This window comes from Myotis nattereri, assembly GCF_964212035.1.
Source record: "Myotis nattereri genome assembly, chromosome: 3".
Classification (NCBI taxonomy): Eukaryota; Metazoa; Chordata; class Mammalia; order Chiroptera; family Vespertilionidae; genus Myotis; species Myotis nattereri.
Window position 1 is genome coordinate 118,145,098 of NC_138077.1, and position 12,278 is coordinate 118,157,375.

Sequence of the window (12,278 nt, forward strand, 5' to 3'; positions counted from 1 at the left end):
TCTCACTACTGTGATTCAGCTTCACCCATACTTCTGTATTTGGGGGTTTCTTCTTCTGTGCCCTTCTGCCTGTCCAGTAGTCCCGGCCTCACACTCTGGTTGTGTTTGTTTGTTTTGAAGGAGGGCACTTCGTGTCCTGGGATATCAGTATGGGTGCCCTCACAAGCGGGGCAGCATGCAACACGTGTAGGAGGCATCATGCACATGAGGTCTACGTGAGTGATGCTCCTGGGTGGTTCAGGTACAACCCACACAGCCACACACGGTAGCTTGATCCTGGGGCCTTCTGAGGACTCTCAGTTCAACCAGGAAGCACATCTGGGATCCTGCTGAATGACCCACAGGGGTATGCAGACAGCTGTTGCTAACAGGCCTCCCTCCTGCAGTGATAGGAAGAGTAGGGGTCTGCATTTGAGTGATGACCTCATGCAGAGCTGACTGGCTTGCCTGGGCCTGGTTTCCTTCTGCTCCCTGGCAGGTGAGGTCAGGTAGCCTGTAAGTGCTGGATCCCTTCTCTATCTGCTCCCCTAAGATCTGTGTGCTTATTTCAGACCTTAACATCTGTCCACATTGTGCCCTCTCACCTGCTCCCTTACACAACCTCATCTCTTCTTCCTGGGAGGGGAGCTCCTGCCTCACCCTCTACCCATTTACTGATTTTATGCACATAGACTCTGTTCCTCCTCTTAAATCATTTTTTTTTATCATCACACCCTATGTCCCATGATCAAGATTCATATTTGGAAATTTAAAAGCAGAACAATAACTGCATCTTGCTCTCTGCATTCCTTCTGTAATGCAGTGGTCTGGCTGATGAAGCAAATAGTCAGGAACAGAAAAGAACCAAAAGTACAAAAATGAATATACCAGGAGGTTATCTGCTGTCTTGATGTGTTCCTTGGCTAATTGCTTGGCTCTCCTCCCCACACCGTGAGCTCCTGAGGGTGCAGCTGGATCTACCTGTTCTCTGCAGTTTACATGGCTCCTGGCACAGCGCCCAAGACACATAGATACTGAGTAAATCTTTGTGGGATGAATGAAGACATCTTCATTTTTGTGGACATTGCTTATATCAGTTAGGATTACTCTCAGCTGCATGTAACAGAACAGTTCCTCAGAGGCTTAGCCACACAGTGGTACCCAGGACGGAGCTACACAGGTGGCCACCAGGGAGCCGCACTGCTTTCCTGCTGTTCTTTGCAGGAGGCATTTGTGCTCAGTGTTTCAAGGTGGTTGTGCCACTTCCAGGCTGGACAAAGAGCAAGATCAAGGGGCAAAACTAGATGAATCTGTACCTTTTTTTGGTGTTGTTAACCCTCATCCAAGGATATTTTTCCATTGATTTTTAGAGAGAGTGGAAGGGAGGGAGAGAAACAGAGAGAGAGAGAAACATTAAGGTGAGAGAGACACATTGATTGATTGCCTCCCACCGTGCCCTGGGTCGAGCCTGCAGCGAGGTATGTGCCCTTGACTGGAATAAAACCCAGGACCCTTCAGTCTGAAGACCGACACTCTATCCACTGAACCAAATCTGCTAGGGTGAATTTGTACCTTTTATTGAGAAGTATAGCTTTCCCAGAGCTTTGCCAGCATCTCAGAGACAACCGTGCAGCAGGCATTGGAGCAGAGCAGTGCTCCAGTCAGCAAGGTCTGAGCTCTCATGGAGCTGGCATTCTGGCAGCAGGTGGCAGAAAATCAACAAACATACACTAGGAAAATAACACCTTTTAAACAGGAAAAGGTGCTTGAAGTAAAGAAAACAAAGCAATGGGTTAGTGTACGGGAAGTCCTTTAGAGTCAGTGGTCAGGGAAGCCTTCCTGACCTCAAGGGAGAAGAAGGAGCCAGCAGTGGGGAGAGGAGCGCGGAGGGCCCGAGGCAGAGAGGACAGCCAGGAGAAAGCACTGACGCACAACCAGTAACTTAGCAGTCTGACCAGAGAACACAGCCAGTGTGCTGAGGCACGCGGGGACTGAGGTGCAAGATCACAAGGGATCAGACCATGTGGGGCCTGCAGGCCAGTGGAGTTTGGACTTCATCCTAAGTGAAATGAGCGGTCACTGGAGTTTGATCGATGATGTAAAACCTCTCATGATTGCTGTACATGTATCTTAGGGCTGGAGCGGTGGTGTAGGCGTGGGACTTGGTATGCGGGTTACAAGGACAGTGGTGGGGTAGGTTTGAAAGGTAGAACCATGGGATTTGCTGTAATGCTACCTGGGATGGAGCAGGGGAAGAGAATTAAGGATCGCTCCTATGTGGGGGGATGAGGAATGAGGCACCACACTGTACCTGTAGTAGGCAGCCTGGGCTGCCCTAACCAAGTGCAGACTGGCGGGCTTAAACAGCAGAGATTTATTTCTCTGGAGGCTGGAAGTCCAAGGTCAAGGTGTCAGCAGGTTTGGTGTCTCCTGGGGCCTCTCTCTCTCCTGGGATTGAAGATGGCACCTTCTTGCTGTGTCCTCTGTGGTTTTCCCTCTGTGCACAGGCGTCCTTTATGTCTCTCTCTCAGTGTGTTCAAATTCCCTCCTCTTATAAGGACAGCGGTCAGATTGGATTAGGACCCAAGGGCCCCTACCACCTCCATTTAACTTAATCACCTCTGTGACAGCCTTGTTTCCGGATGCAGTCACATTCTGGGGTATGGGGGTTAGGACTACAACATGAATTTTGAGGGGACATGACTTAGCCGGTAACAGTATCTGAGGAGCAGATACCCAGATAATTCAACAAAAGAGCTGACTATGGAACATAGAGGCATGCCAGAAAAGTTCAAGATGCCAACAAGATAAAGGCTGCATTACAAATAAAATCCAGAGCCTGAGATACCCTGTTAGTCAGAACAGTGTCACCAGGGTTAACAATCCAGCAAAGAAATTAAAAGGAGAGACTGAGTAAGGGGTGGGGAGAGGAGGAAGAGAATAGAAACGTTATGAAGTGACTCTGGTTGTTTTGCTAAGTGAGAAACATTATCATGTGCAATTATATTTATTCAGATATAAACTTTTGCTCCAGAATATAAGAAATTTCATGATTACAGATGAGCTTTGATGATAACAAAATTTTTTTTTTAATTTTTTTATTTTTTTTTTAATTTTTTTATTGCTTAAAGTATTACAAAGGGTATTACATATGTGTCCATTTTATCCCACCGCCCTAGACAGTCCCCCAGCCTCCCCTATCCCCCAGTGTCTTATGTCCATTGGTTATGCTTATACGCATGCATACAAGTCCTTTAGTTGATCTCTTACCCCCCTACCTCCTGCCCCCCAACCCTCCCCGGCCTTCCCACTGCAGTTTGACAATCTGTTTGAGGCAGCTCTGCCTCTGAATCTATTATTGTTCAAAAGTTTATAATGGTCTCTATTATCCATGAATGAGAGAGATCATGTGGTATTTTTCCTTCATTGACTGGCTTATTTCACTTAGCATAATGCTCTCCAGCTCCATCCATGACGTTGCAAATGGTAAGAGTTCCTTCCTTTTTAGAGCAGCATAGTATTCCATCGTGTAGATGTACCACAGTTTTCTAATCCATTCATCTACTGATGGGCACTTAGGCTGTTTCCAGATCTTAGCTATGGTGAATTGTGCTGCTATGAACATAGGGGTGCATATATCTTTTCTGGTTGGTGTTTCTGGTTTCTTGGGATATATTCCTAGAAGTGGGATCACAGGGTCAAATGGGAGTTCCATTTTCAGTTTTTTAAGGAAACTCCATACTGTCTTCCATAGTGGCTGCACCAGTCTGCATTCCCACCAGCAGCGCACAAGTGTTCCTTTTTCTCCACATCCTCTCCAGCACTTGTCGTTTGTTGATTTGTTGATGATAGCCAGTCTGACAGGTGTGAGATGGTACCTCATTGTTGTTTTGATTTGCATCTCTCGGATGATTAGTGACTTTGAGCATGTTTTCATATGTCTCTTGGCTTTCTGAATGTCCTCTTTTGAAAGGTGTCTATTTAGGTCCTTTGCCCATTTTTTGATTGGATTGTTTATCTTCCTTTTGTTAAGTTGTATGAGTTCCCTATAGATTTTGGAGATTAGGCCCTTATCAGATATGACATTGGCAAATATGTTTTCCCACACAGTGGGTTTTCTCGTTGTTTTTGATGATAACAAAATTGCTCGTTGTCTGGAGAGGGAGATGAATAGAGATGACTTGTGATCTGAGACTGCGGGGAGTTGGTGAAGAAGAAAGACCTGGCTCAATGTCACAACTGGCAGCTACTTCCTTAGCGCTTCAAAATCATGGCAATTCCAGTACAAGTCCTCCTCACAATGGAAATACTTCATTGTTTCACCCGATAACATAAATGCTGTGTGTGATTGTCCAGATATTCTTTGTTTATGATTAAATGTTCAAACAGTGCAGGGAATATAAAAGAAAGTGAAATAATCTGAAATTTCACCCCTGCAGTTTTTTTAAAAATATATTTTATTAATTTTTTTTACAGAGAGGAAGGGAGAGAGGTAGAGAGGTAGAAACATCGATGAGAGAGAAACATCGATCAGCTGCTTCCTGCACACCTCCTACTGGGAATGTGCCCGCAACCAAGGTACATGCCCTATGACCGGAATCAAACCTGGGACCTTTCAGTCCACAGGCTGACTCTATCCATTGAGCTAAACCAGTTAGGGCACCCCTGGAGTTTTTAATGCCCATTTTTTCACACTTTGCTTTTTGCATATTTATGCACATCTATAATTCATACTATGCAAGCAAGCTATTCTGTGTGTGTGTGTGTGTGTGTGTGAATGCATGTATGAGAGCATGTGTATGTGTTGGGGAGTATGTGTGTGAGAGTGTGTGAGAGCATGCATGTGTGCTGGAGGGTGTTTGTGAGAATGTGTATATGAGAGAGCATGTGTGTGTGTTGGAGAATATGTGTGAGAGTGTGTGAGTGTGTGTGTTGAAGAGTATGTGTGTGAGAGCTTGTGTGTGTGTGAGCATGTGAATGTGTGTGAGAGAGAAAGCATGTGTACATATTGGAGAGTTTGTGTGTGTGTGAGTGTAATAGTGTTTGAATGTGTACACCCTTCTCCCCTCTCTCTGTCCTCTGGGAAACGTGTTAGCTGCCTGGTTTGTATCCTTTCTTTTCTCCATTCATATACCAATAAATACTTGTATCTACACTAAAAAAACAGGTACAGTTTTAAAATTAATGAGTGTTTTATGAAAATGTGATCACAAATGAATGTGTCTGTATATGCACACCCCAATTTTCCTCATGTTTCTTTCTCATTTACTGCTATTCTTTGTGAGTATTCTGCCTTGCTATCTGCACTCACTCTCTGTGCCTGTCGAGATGCTGTAGTTTATCTATATCCCAGTGTGAGCATCAGATCCTGCTGTCAGCATTGCCGTGGCTCCTCCCACCACTTCTTTGTGGAGAGGCTGGTGGGGTCCTGGCTGGTGGACAGGTGATGTGATTGGGTGCTCCATTAGCAACACCCACAGATTTTTCTCAGAGCCCATTAATTCTAATTGTTAGCGAGTCAGAGGGGGGTTCTACACATTACCATTATTAATTACACAATATAACTGGAAATATCCTATGTTATATAGAATAGATAGTATACATTATTAGGTATACAATGTCATGAAATCTTAACCCCAATGGGCAAAGTAGATATTACTGTTTGTATATAACACACACTAAACGTCTTGCAACCATAAGTATAGATAAAATAAGAGTTAATGGAAATATATTAGGCTGTTAGAGTTTAATGGAAACTTGTTAAGATTTAAGTTATTATATGAAGAGCAAAGTTATGAAATTATGCAGAGGGAGAAGTTGCAGAATATCAAGCAGATTAACTGATGATGAGCATTTGATCGTGGCACTCGCCCCAGCTGGCATTCTGCCATCAGCTGACTTATGTCCATGTCTGTGCTGCACAAGCCAGTTTGCATGACAGGCTTGGTGTCACCAGGTCTAACCTGCACCCCGGTGGATGAGGGCCAGATTCCAGAGATGGGTGCACCCTGCAGGCCGTGTTCCTTGTCCTCCCTGCAAGGACTCAGCCCTCAGGCCTGAAGGGCAGCTGAGGGATTGGAAAGGAGGTTGTGGTAGCTGCAGAATTGCTGTGCGACGCTGAGTGGTGAATGGGTCTGGGTGCGGCTCCCACTGGAGGAATGGTGCAACAGCACTGTCACCAGAATCCAGAGCTCTCCAGGGAACTGGATGACTGCTGGCTGCTGCCTGTGCTTGGCCCTACTGTTGTTACTACTTCCAAGAGTCTGCAGAGAAAAAAATCTTTTGTTGCTCAAAAATGAGCTTCCGCTGATAAAATGAATCCATGATGACAAAACTTCAGCAGCTAAATATTGGCCTGGCATGTGCATGTGCGTGTGTGTGTGTGTGTGTGTGTTCATGTGTGCACATGGTTCTGACCTTATTTTAGCAATTTAAATACAGATCAAATCCCTTCTTTCAGAACATGGTCTTCCTGCTGTGTGCAAGGCTGGGCAATTTAATTGAATCTAACCAAGGTCTTCCCTGTGTGGAAGAGACAGATGGACTTTCTGTGGGGAATGAAGAATACCGGGAGGTGCCCTAGCCGGTTTGGCTAGTGGATAGAGCGTTGGCCAGCGGACTGAAGGGCCCTGGGTTAGATTCCAGTTAAGGGCACATACTTCAAGGGCACATACCTCGGTTGCAGGCTCCATCCATGGCCCTGGTTGGGGCACATGTGGGAGCCAATCAAGACACAGGATGTTTCTCTCTGTCTCTCCCTCTCTCTCCCTCTCTCTTTAAAAATCAATGGAAAAATATCCTTGCGTGAGGTGGATCAGGGAATACTGGGTGGTTCAGGTCAGGAAGACAGCCTGTAGGAGTGAAATGACCTCCGCCCTGGGAACTGTGAGGCATACAGGCTCATTCTAACTCTCTTGTCATCCATCATTAAGTCTAAGCAGGTCCTTTAAGGCCTCTGGAACTTATGAAGTCAGAATTTTATCAATGTAACAGGACTTGATTGACTGGCTGACTTCAAAAACCCCTTCCAGACAGAAAACAATGACTCAGAGGTGAAATGGCAGAAGAGTTATTACCTTCATCATCAGATGCATATACACAAAATCCATTAAATGTGAAAGCATTTGAAAATCATGTAATAAGCAAAGGAATCCAGTAAGTCCCAGAACTGAGGTTATAACTAGGGTATAAATTCAACACCCTACACAATGCCCTTTAGTAATTATTGACCAAACAGATCACTGCTCTGATCATGTATTCATTCGTAAAACATTTTTGAGTTCACGCTCTGGGGGAAGGTTGCAAGGTGCTGTGAACGCACAGATAGGATGTGCACTCACAGCATGGTTTCTAAATCCCGTTTCCAAATAAGAACACACTGGGGCTTTGTGGGAGAGCCCTGTTCTGTGGGTGGTGGGCAAGAGTGTGCTGGAGTTTGCAGTGGGCTTCAGGGCAGGAGGCGGGGATTGGTGGGTAGGGGTTAGGGGGGCATGACCCTATCAAGCAATGGCCCAGGCTACCCCCACCCCACCCCAGCCCACCTCGTGGACCCTGGAGGCTGGCAGGCAGGCTGGAGCAGCATTAAGCGGAAACGCTGCAGCTGGGGGAGTTCCCCAGGTCCAGGGCAGCTCTAGATGGAGGGCGGCTGGAGACCCCGCGGAAGCCCCGTGCAGGAGTTCGTCCTTATGGTATTTCACCTCAGGCGCCCAACCCTCCACGGTCCTTGCGTTGGGAGCTCACCATGAGGGACAATGCCCTGGGTATCTGACACACTACTGAGAACTGACCTCCTGTCCTTGCTCACCCAGCGAGCCACTGGCAGGCGGACATGCAGCACCTCATGCTCTTGCTGTCTGCTAAGTCTCATTTCGAAAAAGGGGGCTGAGGCCACAAGACTGTCCATCTCTGGTAGTGCGCCCTTCCCCAGGGCCATGATTATTGCAGGAGTTACCACTTATTTGGGGCCTAATTGCCTGTTCTGGCCCTTGGGTGCTCTCTGCCCTCTTGTTTGGACTGGTGTCTAAATATTGCCTATTACAGATAATAAAACTGAGCTAAAGCTTAAAAATAATAAAATAAAACCAAAATTAGAATATATTCCTTCCATAACAGAAATGTTATAAAAGCTTGTTGGGTTCCAGAGCTAACCCAGAGAAGCTAATTAAGCTGTCACCTTTTGGGGACTAAAGACTCATTAAACCACAGGCCAGAATTGAGTTCTAACAAATCAAATTGCCTAGAAGTTGATTTCTGCTGATACAGTTTCCCTCTTCTCATGGAAATCCTTGTGGTGCGGATGTTTTTGCTCTGGACGAATGTAATAGGATGTTTTCAACACTGAAGCTCTGGCCGTGGGACTAAGAAGGAAATCCATCCCTGGGCACATGTGACAATTTCTCATTAGGTGAGTGACCAAGTGCAAAAGAGCCGTTATGAGAATAGTGCAGTAAGGAACAGTGGAGGAATTGAAATGCAGGGAAATGATCTAAAGCATGAAGTATAAAGAGTAAGACATTGAGGGATTTCGGAAACACCTATTAGTTTAACCAGGAGGTGAAAAGATGCAGTTACTGAGGAAATAAGGTGTTTGGACTCAGTCCCTTGTCTTTTCAGAACATGGGAGCCACATGACCATTTACATTTTGGTTTTGTTTTTGTCAATTCTCACCCAGGAATATTTTTTCCTTTGTTTTTCAGAGAGAGTGGAAGGGAGGGAGGGAATGAGGGAGGAGAGAGAAAGACAGAGAAACATAAATATGAGAGACACATAGATTGGTTGCCTCCTGCAAGCACCTCGACTGACATGGTAGGGAGTGATCCCGCAACCCCGGTACGTGCCCTTGACGGGGAAAATAACCCAGACCCTTCGGTGTGTGGACCAACGCTCTAACCACTGGGAACACCAGCCAGGGCTCATTTCTATGTTTGAATGCACGACTGGTAGAGTCATCAAATCTTATTAGATCAGTCTAAGACTATTGGGAGTTATAATTGTCAGTTTTTATGCACTGTGTGAAGTCTTAACAAACCATAGGGTTTTTTTTTTCCTCTAATTGCATTTGAGAGCCCCACAATTACCAACACCAAGGTGCTTGGAGACTACACTTCTTTAATGTTTGGTTGTAGAGGACCAATCATACGGTTAATTTGACCCGCCAGCCAAGTAATGAAATGAGTTGATTTCTGGATGGTTGAAACCTTTTAGTAATGAAGAGAGGTCATATGTATATGTGCTTCTGCATGGATACAGATTAACAAAATGGGAAAAAGCAAATGCTTTGTTATGAGATTGGAATGCTGGGTTTATATTATCCTGATTCTTAAGCAAGCAAGAGACTGTGGTTTGAATAACTGCTGATCAGCTAGGTAATAAGCCTTGTGACTACTTATCTTACACCTCATGCTTCCAAAACAGAAGTAAACAGCAGTGCTGCACAGGATTGTTGTAATCAAGAGCCCAAGAGTCTGGTAAAAATGAAAATAAATAACTGAATCTAACAACAACATAATTTTATATTCTCAGGTGACATTTGGAGAAGGCTGTAAAGCAAATTTCTTTAAACTTTTCTAGACTTGTAAAAATGTTATTGACACTTGGCTAATCCTGTTGTTATAAACATTGGCTATTTGATGACTTAAACCCAGGTTTTGTTGTATGTATGTTTTTTGGGAGTTGGCTGGGAATTGGTTAAAACTTAGTGGTATCTAAGATCTTGAAACAAAATGGAGTCCCTGCTATATTTTGTGCTCTTTTTTCTTTTTCACTTGAGATATAGTTGACATATGATATTGTATAGGTTTAATATGTACAGTGTGTTAATTAGATATACTTATATATTATAATACAATTATCATTGTAGCATTAGCTAACTCCTTCATAGCACATAATTATTATTATTTCTTTTTTTGTGTTGAGAACAGTTAAGATCTAGTCTCTGAGCCTCTTTGAAGTCTGTAGTGTAGCATTGTTGCCTAGGCTCACTGTGCTGTGCATCAAGTCTTTGGGGCGTATTTATTGACTAGTTGCAAGTGTTTTTAATGTTGCATTCTTGCAAGTAGTAAATAAGGCCTATATAGCTTGTTCTTCAGGGGTTTTGTTTATCAAATAATACTTCTAATTTATTTTTACATTCTTTCCCCAAACATTCTTATTTTAAAATTTTATTTGTGAGATAGATACTTGAAAGAAAAGAATAATTTAATTGATGCTCAGAGAGAATCTGCTTTCTGTTAACATAGAACTTTTCTTAACTTCTTTGGTATTTGATTTTCCTTCTTGCTTAAAGTGGCTCTAATTGAGCTACAGCTTTAGTGGGAGATATTCTTCCAATATACGATGCACGTGAGTGTACTTGTGTTAGGGCAGTCTCTTTGGCTGGTGGCAAGATAAACAGTTATTGAATGATGCACGTCAGATTATGCCAATAGTGAAATATTTGTTTTTTATCTGTTAAGTTGTCGCCACTTTTCTTTGCAACATGTTAAATGTTTAACACACCTCAGAGCTAAAACTGTGGTGTTAGAAGCCTAAAAATTTATGTATTCTTATTTTTTTGGGAGGAGGGAGAGAGGTGCAAGTGCATATGTTCTGGTAAAAAATAGAATATCTCCAGCCCCTCTATCTACCCACCCTCTACCATGTGCTTGGATTCAATCACCACACCCACCAGGCCTTCTAGGGGTAACCATTAACATGCATTTTATGGCAATTTTTGTCTGCTTTTATTTATAATTGAAATTATCTATACTAATAAAAGGGTAATATGCTAATTAGACCAGAGAGACCGGACGTCTTCCGGACGTCATTCTGGACGTCCTTCCTGACAAAGCCAGGTGTGTGGCCGGCCTGCAAACCTCCGGCAGCCCCTTGCCCAGGCCAGCTCCGCCCCTCAGTGTGGACCCCCAACCCTGATCTGGGGCCCCCTTCAGGGCAGGCCAGCTGGCCCCCACCCGTGCACCAGGCCTCTATGCTATATAGTAAAAGGGCAATATGCAAATTGACCCTAATGGCAGAATGACCAGAACAACTGCTGGACCAGTCAGGATGAGGCACACTGGCCACCTCTTGGTCCCTTCCCCCAGCCGTCAGGCACTGATCACCTGATGGTGAATGGGGTACCAGGGATGAGTGGAGGCAGGGGGCGGGGCTGGCTGTGGGAGGGGAAGATGGCCCTGATTGCAGGCCAGGCCTAGGGACCGTACCCATGCACGAATTTTGTGCGCCAAGCCTCTAGTCTATAATAATAAAAGTGTAATATGAAAATTAGACCAGATAGACAGATGACCTTTCGGACGACCTTCTGGATGAAGCCGGGGCTGTGAGGGCCAAGCCCTTTGCACAAATTTGTGCATCGGGCCTCTAATATATATTATATATACTAAATATGCATATATGTACTGAGTGGCCAGATTATTATGACCACCTGATGTTTGTAGGCAAATTAGCCGTACACTGCATCATATGGGATATGGAAGCCGAAGGCCTGTTCGAACTGCTGTCTACAGTTACCAAGATAAAACATCTCCAATTTGCACAGGAACACAAGGATTGGACAGTCGAGCATTGGAAAAAGTCATGTGGTCCAATGAATCACATTTCCAGTTGCATCATGCAGATGGCAGAGTGAGAATTTGGCAGAAACAGCATGAAAGCATGCACCCCACATGCATGAGTACAACTCTTCAAGCTGGTAGGGGCAGTGTTATGGTTTGGGGCATGTTTTCCTGTCATGATTTGGGCCCTTTAATTCTTGTGGAGCAAAGTCTGAATAGCTCAACATACCTAAGTATCATTGCTGATAAAGTTCATCTTATAAGTTGATGGCATATCCCAATGGAGATGGCTTCTTCCAACAAGACAATGCGCCATGCCACGGTGCTCATATTGTGCAGGAGTGGTTTCAAGAACATGAGGGAGACTTTACCTTGCTTAGGTGGCCCCCACAATCACCAGATCTCAATCTAGTTGAGCATTTGTGGGACAAAGTTAAAAGAGCCATCAGGCAGCTGGTTCCACAACCATCAAATCTCACAGAACTGGACAATGCTATTCATCAGGCATGGTGTCAGATTCCTCGCATCACCTTTCAACATTTCGTGGAGTCAATGCCAAGAGGAATCACTGCAGTATTGAAGGGAAAAGGTGGCCCAACGAAGTACTGATGGGGTGGTCATAATAATCTGGCCACTCAGTGTATATAATAGAGGCCCAATGTACAAAATTCATGCGGGGGGGGGGGGGAGCAGGAAGCCCCTCAGCCCAGTCTGCGCCCTCTCACAATCTGGGACCCCTCTTGCAA

The 12,278-nt window shown here is 44.6% G+C and overlaps 1 protein-coding gene across 1 annotated transcript in view; it reads right to left on the reverse strand.

Moving 5' to 3' along the window:
• ST6GAL2 (ST6 beta-galactoside alpha-2,6-sialyltransferase 2) overlaps positions 1-12,278 on the reverse strand; it is a gene marked incomplete at its 5' end in the record, with an annotated part of 333,761 nt that overhangs the window by 124,699 nt on the left and 196,784 nt on the right. The gene's annotated exons all lie outside the window — the stretch shown is intronic.